Raw genomic sequence first — 10,000 nt, forward strand, 5'->3', positions numbered from 1 at the left:
TGATAAAAATAAAATAAAATAAAAAAGAAATAAAAGAAGAGGTGAAGAAAAAAAAAAAAAGAAGACTCTGCCTCCGTGGAAGTTATAATTCTTCGCGCTTGCTCTTCCTGAGATATCTTTCTGCAGGTTATTTTCTTTTATTTTTAATTTTATTTTTCTTCGTAGTTACGTGAGGTTTCTTGAAGTTTTCTTTTTTTGGGATTACAGAACATTATTATTATTATTATTATTATTATTATTATTATTATTATTATTATTATTACTGCTTCCAACACAAATAGTAAGTTTAGAGGTTTATACGTTCGTATTCTCTTGCAGAATTTAGACAAAAATATGCATTTAAGTTTCAATAAAAATTGTTAAGTTTTATCTACACGCAATTGTTAGCCTTTATTTTTTCTGTAAGTTTCCTATTTTTCTGGCATATTCCTGTAAGTGTTTATGTATATATACTGTATATACATATATATATATATATATATATATATATATATATATATATATATATATATATATATATATATATATGTATACATACATACACATACACACACACATATATATATATATATATATATATATATATATATATATATATATATATATATATATATATATATATATATATATATATATATATATATATATATATATATATATATATATATATTATATATATATATATATATATATTTATATATATATAATATTCTTTGCATAAGTGTCAAAGTATATTCATCATTGAAACTGTATGAGTATACAAGTGTACTTACACTTCTTCATTCATAAATACTTTTCAAATATTCATATTTTTTTCCCTTAGTGGCCGAAGAGTCGATTTTGCATCAATATTTCCATATATTTTCCCTGACCTGTTATTTTTCTAACCGAAATTTGGGCTATTTCAGTTTTGTGCAATGACAAACGCTGTTTATAGACAGACCGGATAAAATTAATTAAATTTTAGAATTTTTTGAAGAAAGTGATTTAAAAAAAAGAGGGGGAATATTCATTGAAACGATAACAAGCGGAAATACTCAGAAGTGCTTACATTGAAATTACAAGTGACTGGAAAGTGAAGGGATAAGTGTTTGTTGAAAGTGAATAAGTGACCTAATTTGTTGAAGAGATCATTATTCTGTATGGACTTTTAAAAGTTCAAATGGCGCCTTGGTGTGGAATTTAAAAGGGACATCTTCCAGGTGGTCTCAAGCAGGCAGGGGAATTCGTTGATTACAGGTGAGTCGGTGTTTGTGTGTATTTATGCCTACTGATTCATTTGTCTTTCTGTGTCTCTATCTGTTTATCTGTTTATTTGCACACACACACACACACATATATATATATACAGTATATATATATATATATATATATACATATATATATATATATATATATATATATATTATATATATATATACACACACACACACACACACACACATATATATATATATATATATATATATATATATATATATATATATATATATATATATATATATATATATATATATGTATATATATATATATAGATGATGTGATAGATATATATTATACTTACATACATACATAACTATATATATATATATATATATATATATATATATATATATATATATATATATATATATATATATATATATTATACATACATACATACATACATACATATAACTTTTAACTCTGCATTTAAATTCATATCAAACACCCAAAATCTCATTTTATTTATTGATTTATTGTTATTTTTTTTTCCAAAGTTTAATAGCTTTTATTTTGATGACTGAAATTCAGTGACGCGTCATTGCATGACTCACAAACTGTCATTGAAATCACAGCCAACTTTTATAGCAACGTAAGAAACCTCAAAATGTATACGACGAAAAAAAAATCTTATGAGAAAAAACAATGTCCTTGGGCCTGTGTTTTCCATTGTATTCACGAGGGCTTAGCTGACTAAAGGTGTACGATCACGTCTTCTTCAGGAGATCTTATTCCACTAACACTTCTAAAATAACAACGGGTTTGACGTGCCCTGGGAGATTAAGCCCATTAGCACAGTTACTGACTGACGGTGAGCGGGCGTGATTTTGGGAATGACGGTGTACCGTGTTAGTCGCTCCGCCATAGGAAGTCGAAGACTACTTGCAACAAGGTCATTTGGGAATGAGGACTACTTGGAACAAGGTCATTTGGGAATGAAGACTACTTGGAACAAGGTCATTTGGGAATGAGGACCGCTTGGAACAAAGTCATTTGGGAATGAAGACTACTTGGAACAAGGTCATTTTGGAATACCGTGTACCGTGTCAGTCACTTCACCGTAGGAAGTTGAGGACTACTTGGAACAAGGTCATTTGGGAATGAAGACTACTTGGTACAAGGTCATTTGGGAATGAAGACTACTCGGAACAAGGTCATTTGGGAATGAAGACTACTTGGAACAAGGTCATTTGGGAATGAAGACTGCTTGGAACAAGGTCATTTGAGAATGAAGACTACTCAGAACAAGGTCATTTGGGAATGAAGGCTACTCGAAACAAGGTCATTTGGGAATGAAGACTACTTGGAACAAGGTCATTTGGGAATGAAGACTACTTGGAACAAGACCATTTGGGAATGAAGACTACTTGGAACAAGGTCATTTGGGAATACCTAGCACTGTGTTAGTCACTTCACTGTAGGACTTTCAAGATTAGTAGGAGCAACGTCATTTGGGAATACCGTGTACCGTGTTATTCACTGCACCTTAGGAATGTCGATTAGTAGGAACAGGGTAATTTGGGAATACGGTTACCTTGTTAGTCACGTCACCGTGGGAAGTTCAAGAATAGTAGGAGCAATGTGATTTGGGGATACCGTGTACCGTGCTAGTCACTTCACCGTAGAGAATTTAAGAATAGTAAGAACAAGGTAATAATTGGTTAGAAAAAGAAGTTTCGCTTCGCTAAAGAAAATTAAAGGTACCAAGTTGCTGGAGAAAGATGTTTCACTTAACTGTAGGAAATTAAAGAATAGTAGGAACAAAGTACCAATTGGCTGGAACAAGAAATTTCACTTCACTGTAGAAAATTCAAGAATGGCAGGAACAAGGTAATAGGCCGGCGGAAAAAAAAATTGATAAATTGCTTTGACATGAACAGTCTGTTCATTGAAAAGGCAGAAGTTCTAAGGATCAAATATTTATGTTAAGTACAAAAGACAAATGTTGTAAGGATCAAATATTTACGTTTAAGTAGAAAAGGCAGAATTTACAGAGCATATTTTTATGTTAAGACAAATGGAACACGAAAAATTGGTCCTTTTAATGCAAGTTCATTGCCATTATTACCCATTAGTGATTAAACATAGTTTGGAAAGCTGTACCTATCTTAATCACGTCACCACAAAAACTTGTGGAAGCCCTGACAACGAAGAACTAAGTAATATCTGAATCAAAACAACCACAGAACACTTTAACAATGCAAAGAGGACAGCGGAAATAAAAGAAAAAAGTAAAGAAAACCAACGAAAGTTTACCTCCGGAGTTTCTCGTTGCAAAACGAATAAATATATTCGTGAGAATGCGGGGTCTTAAATATCCCCAGCACTAACGGGTAGCGTAGCACACGAGTTTCAGTGCTGATTCTCATTTTTCCAAGCTGTCGAGAGAAAAGCCAGAAGGACCATTGTCCAACGCTTTTAAGCTTTATTTCAGGCCTTACGATGTTGGCGTTCGTCAGGAGCAACACTCGACGCCTTTGGCGGCCACGCTAGCTCTTTCTGAAGTCAAAGGCAGAGGAGGTGCGCCTCTGAAGTGCTTTCAAGCATCAGGAAGCAAGTCATAATGGAGGTATTTGAATGTGAGGGCATGGCATTCTTTTAGGGAGGAATGTTTTCCGTTATCTGGGGTTAACTGTGTCGGAATATGCAGGTGAGATTTTATATATGTAAACGTCTGGCTTTTAGGTACATATCTATCTTTGTATCTGTCTGTCTAGCTATGCACACACACATTATATATATATATATATATATATATATATATATATATATATATATATATATATATATATATATATATTATATATATATATATATATATATATATATATATATATATATATATATATATATATATATATATATATATATATATATATATAAATATGTATATATGTGTATATATATATATATATATATATATATATATATATATATATGTGTGTGTGTGTGTGTGTGTTTGTTAATGTAGTCTCAAATATTAATGCATCCTAATTACTATTGTTTTTTTAGGATTACTTTCTTATTTTTGATGCTTCTTGTTACATTCCCCTCCACGGTAGGATTGAGTCAGACTTAATTATTCTGATTAACCTAACCTATTCTTCCACCTTACCTAAAGCATCGTTCTCTTTTTTATAGGTATTATTTCGGACACTACTCCGTCGTGATAACTGAGTCTTTTTAAGCCTCATGACATAAACTCTCTGAAGACTTCTTCCCATGTTTACTCTGTGGAAACCAGTCACCCTGATAATGTCATGCTCAGTCATTTATTTTCTCTCCTTGCTTTTAAACTCCGGAACTTAGCTGCTACTTCTGGTTTCCCTAAATCTTATAACATGCCCTCCTTGAAGACGAAAGTATATCGACTCTTCGCTGTTACCTTAATCATTCAGTTTTTATCTTTATTTCCCGGCAAAGTTGGCTTTACTGGTCTACCAAAGAGCACTACTAGTGGGCCGCCCATGTTGGCTTTTAATATCTCTCCTGACAGTCAGGTGTTTAAAGTCACTGCTTATCGTTGCTTCTGAACTAGGCTACGGCTCGAATCCTTGCAGGCGCAGAAGCACTTATCAATTATGTTTCCCCTTGAGTCTATAAGTTATTCCTAAGTTATAGTGAATTTGATATTAAGTGACGCCTGTGGCTTAATATTTGTGGATATATGAAAGTCACGAGTATATATATATATTTATATATATATATATATATATATATATATATATATATATATATATATATATATATATATATATATGTGTGTGTGTGTGTGTGTGTGTGTGTGTGTGTGTGTGTGTGTATGTGTGTGTGTGTGCGTGTGTTCTCGGCCGCTATCTTCAACAGTAGCATTACCTCCATGCCCCATCGGTCCTACCCAGCATCAGCAGAAGAAGCAGCGTAAGGGTATGGATATATTAATACCTCGATGGGGTGTCATGGCCGCGTATTAATAGTGATTTAGGGGGCACTTAACCCTCTCCTATGTCTCTCACTCTGCCGGCGCCTCTCCGCGTGCCCCGAGGAGGAGGAGGAGGAGGAGGGAGGGGAGGAAGAGGAGGGAGAGAAAGAGGAGGAGGGAGAGGAGGATTGGCACTAACGGGCCGCCGGGAGGAAGGAAGGGCATTAACGGGCGTGTCGAAGGGCGGTGCCAACATTCTTACGGTTGACGACTTAACTCTTTTTTTTCCTTTTTTTTTTATTTCTTCCTCTATTTTCCCCTTGATTAAAAAGAAGTTATTTGACGAGTGATTTTTTGTTTATTTTTTAATTGACATTTTATCTTAATTTTATTAGTGTTTCAATGAAATATCTCCACTTCTGATGACTGTCAGGAAGAAGGGTAGATGCCACAGTAGGATAAATAACCATAAGAGGTATTATTATTATTATTATTATTATTATTATTATTATTATTATTATTATTATTATTATTCATGCCGTGCGAGTATTAAAATGGAACTTAGCAAATATGCCATTAACTCTTCTAGTGATCGTTATAGTGTAGAATTAGCTTATATGAAAAGAAAAAAAGAGATGAGAGTTTATGAACACGCACTGCATAATTATGTGTGTATATATATATACATATATATATACACACACAGATATATACATAGATATATATGTATGTTTGTATGTATATTTCATATATATATATATATATTATATATATATATATATATATATATATATATATATATATATATATATATATATACATACATATACATGTGTGTGTGTCTATTCCCACACAATTAAAAAATATGACACACCGAGACGAATTAACACAGCATCCTACATTAACCTGTCCTAACCTTATAAGACCAGAGACTTGAAGGATACCACCAGGCCTTTGGGAGGAGGAGGAGGGGAGGAGGAGGAAGGACTCTCTCTCGCTCTGGTCTCTAAGGCGCGACCTCTCGAACGTCCCCTGGCCAACGTCGTAAATTTGGCAGCGAGGGGAAGGGAGGGGGGGGGGAAGGGGGGGGAGAGGAGAGGGCCCATTTGCAACTCCTTTTAATCAGCGTTGCAAAACAAAACACACTCCCTTTGAGCATCGGCAGGTTAGCTCCAGGTATGCCGTTGATAGCAACAGTGGGTTTTGTTGAGGGATGTTTTTGGTGACGGGGGCTGTCTGTCTGTGTTTCTGTGTCTGTCTGTTTGTCTGTGTGTCTGTCTGTTTGCGCGTCTGTGTGTGTGTCTGTTTGTCTGCCTGTTTGCCTGTGTGTCTATTTGTATGTCTGTGTCTTTCTGTGATCTGTCTGTTTGTCTGTGTCTATCTGTCTGTGCGTCTGTTTGTCTGCCTGTTTGCCTGTGTATCTATTTGTATGTCTGTGTCTTTCTGTGGTCTGTCTGCTTGTCTGTGTGTCTATCTGTTTGTCTGTGTCTTTCTGTGGTCTGTCTGTCTCTGTCTGTGTTTGTGTGTTTGTCTGTAGTCTGTGTGTTTGTCTGTGTCTATCTGTCTGTGCGTCTGTGTGTGTGTCTGTTTGTCTGCCTGTTTGTCTGTGTGTCTATCTGTATGTCTGTGTCTTTCTGTGGTCTGTCTGTTTGTCTGTCTGTGTTTGTCTGTAGTCTGTATGTTTGTCTTTGTGTCTACCTGTTTGTTTGTGTGTCTGTTTGTCTGTGTGTCTATCTGTTTGTCTGTGTTTTTGTCTGTTTGTCTGTGTGTCTTTCTGTTTGTCTGTCTATCTATTTGTCTGTGTGTCTGTTTGTCCGTCTGTTTGTCTGTGTCTGTCTTTATGTCAAACTGTTTGTCTGTGCCTGTCTGTGGTCTGTCTGTTTGTCTCTGTGTCTGTGTTTGTGTTTTTGTCTGTCTGTCTGTGTGTCTGTTTGATTGTGTTTCTGTCTGTATGCCTGTGTGTCTTTCTGTTTGTCTGTCTATCTATTTGTCTGTGTGTCTGTTTGTCTGTCTGTTTGACTGTGTTTCTGTCTGTATGTCTGTCTATTTTTCTGTCCGCGTGTGGTCTGTCTATTTGTCTGTCTGTCTATCTGTATGCCTGTCTGTTTTCCTGTCCATCTGTGGTCTGTCTGTTCGTCTGTGTGCCTTGTGTCTGTCTGTGTCTGTGTGTCTGTCTGTATTTGTATGTTTGTCTGTGGCCTGTCTGTTGTCTATGTACCTGCCTGTCTCTGTATCTATCCGTTTGCCTGACCGTCCGTTTTCTAGTCTGTGCATCTTTCTGTCTGTCTGTCTGTGTGTCCGTCCGTCACCACAGACGGGGAATCTATAAGGTTCTTAGGGATTCCGTCAGAGAAAGTGGTTCCAATCCTTCGACTCTGCACACAAGGGGAAGGTTTCTATTCGGTTACGGCGTGCTCTCGAACCCGTCGTCAGTCGGTCTTTGTGGCATCTTGATGTGGCATCTCGATTCGTGTCGGGTTAAATTGGATGTTAATGTGGTATCCTTCATGTCACAGCTCTCGAAGTCTTGAGGAATTCGTGGCACGCGTGTATGGGGAAGATGGAATTCGGGCAGGAAGCCAGAGGCGCTTCGTCGTAGGGGCTTATCTGTCTCTGATATATAATAATAATAATATAATAATAATAATTGTTAATTAATTATTATTATTATTATTATTATTATTATTATTATTATTATTATTATTATTATTTTAACTTAAGTATTACTCGAAACATGACTATGCAGTATGCGTGTATGTTTATGAATACTCGTGTCAGTATGTATTTGAAATAGACATGTACATAGTACATTAGATTTTTCGTATTAAACCAGCAGGAAATATTTTATTACCTCTCTCTCTCTCTCTCTCTCTCTCTCTCTCTCTCTCTCTCTCTCTCTCTCTCTATATATATACACATTCATATATATGGATATATATATATATGTATGTACTATATATATATATATTTATGGCATATGCAATATTTCTGCATAATAATCTATCAAAATGTATGGTAAAAATATACACAAAACACCTGCATAACAATCTACCAAAAGGGTCAAAATAGAGAAAGAGAGAGAGAGAGAGAGAGAGAGAGAGAGAGAGAGAGAGAGAGAGAGAGAGAGAGAAGTAACCAAAGATCTGAGGTTAATGAAATTCAACAGGTGCATTGAGAAAGCCTTGATCCTTTTCGAGGTTAGAGAACATACCATCTTCCTCCTCCTCCTCCTCCTCCTCCTCCTCCTCCTTCTTCCTCCTCCTCCTCCTCCTTCTCTCATTCTTTTTAAGTTTCTTCCTCCTCACATTCTTTTTAATTTTCTTCTTCTTCTTTGCTTAATTCCTCCTTACTCTCCTCCTCCCCCCATTCTTTCCTCGTCTCTTCCTTCTCACTTTCTTTCCTCTATTCTTCCCTTTCTTTCCTGTCCTACTCCTACTCTTACTCCTCATTCTTTTCTTCCACTCTTCTCATTTCTTCCCCTCCTTACTTTTCTTCTTATACTTTTCCTCCATTTCTTTCCTCTCTCTCTCTCTCTCTCTCTCTCTCTCTCTCTCTCTCTCTCTCTCTCTCTCTCTCTCTCTTTCATGTGCTCTTCTCACTACTTCTCTTGTTCCTGTTCCTTATTCCCCTCCTCTCTTTCTTTCTCGTATTTCCTCACTTTCTGTTCCTGTGCCTCCACTTTCTCCCCTCTCCTTTTTTCACTTCCTCCCTATTTCTTTCTCTTTTGTTCCTGTTATGTCTCAGTTTCTTTCTTCTCCTTCTCCTCCCATTCTTTCTCCATCATTCCTCTTTCTCTCCCTCATTATTCCCCCTCAATTTTACCATCCTTTTCTGAATCCGAATTTCTCTTCCATTCACTTCTTCGCAAATGAGCCAGATAATCTGGGAGTGTATGTATATTATATATATACATATATATATGTATGTATGTATGTATAAATATGCATATGTATATATATAATGTATATATTTAATGTATATATATATGTATATATATATGTATATGTGTATACATATATATTTATAATTATATTTATATAAATATATATTCACACATACTGTATATATTTATATATATATGAAAATATATAAAGAAGTTGTGGAACTTGTGATTTAAAACTCAAATTTTTAAAAAAATCTGTTTCATAGGAATTTACAAACTGAAAGAAATTCCTCCTTTCAGCAACTATTCGGAAATTCCTGTAATTCCATGAAAAAAAAAACTCTGGTTAAGATGGAAGATCAAGAAAAAAAAGCTATTTCAAACCAAACGGCTGTGTAATTACTCTTAGAAGGGAAAGCATCTCTTAGGAGATGAAAGGATTCGGTAAGAGATAAAAAAAGTTCAACAGTTAGAAGTTGGCTAAGGTTTACCGATGGCCGAAGCTAAAGTAAGAGCTGTAAACAAACTCGTTAAAGAGAATAAGGAACCTATGGGTTAATTCTTAAACAGGTGACCTATGGGAAAATTGCTGTGCTCTCTGCTTATAAAATAGGTGACTTATGGGAGAGTTGCTAAATAGGTGACTTATGGGAGAGTTGTTAAGTAGGGGATTTATGGGAGAGTTGTTAAATAGGTGACTTATGGAACTTGCTAAATAGGTGACTTATGGGAGACTTGTTCTATGGGAGACTTGAAATAGGTGACTTATGGAGGTGACTTATGGGAGAGTTGCTAAATAGGTGACTTATGGAGAGTTGCTAAATAGGTGACTTATGGGAGAGTTGCTAAATAGGTGACTTATGGGAGAGTTGCTAAATAGGTGACTTATGGGAGTTGTTAAATAGGTGACTTATGGGAGAGTCGCTAAATAGGTGACTTTTGGGAGAGTTGCT

General features: G+C 35.3%; 1 protein-coding gene across 4 annotated transcripts in view; it reads left to right on the top strand.

Moving 5' to 3' along the window:
• Sobp (Sine oculis-binding protein) overlaps nt 1–10,000 on the top strand; it is a 417,587-nt gene that overhangs the window by 259,198 nt on the left and 148,389 nt on the right. For 2 of the 4 annotated variants that reach the window (XM_067084701.1, XM_067084702.1), the window contains exon 2: nt 909–1,239. The exons of the other annotated variants lie outside the window; for them this stretch is intronic. The gene's annotated coding sequence lies outside the window, so the exon portion shown is untranslated. The remainder of the gene's footprint in view (nt 1–908; nt 1,240–10,000) is intronic. 4 annotated transcript variants of the gene reach the window in all.

This window comes from Macrobrachium rosenbergii, chromosome 41, assembly GCF_040412425.1.
Source record: "Macrobrachium rosenbergii isolate ZJJX-2024 chromosome 41, ASM4041242v1, whole genome shotgun sequence".
NCBI lineage: Eukaryota > Metazoa > Arthropoda > Malacostraca > Decapoda > Palaemonidae > Macrobrachium > Macrobrachium rosenbergii.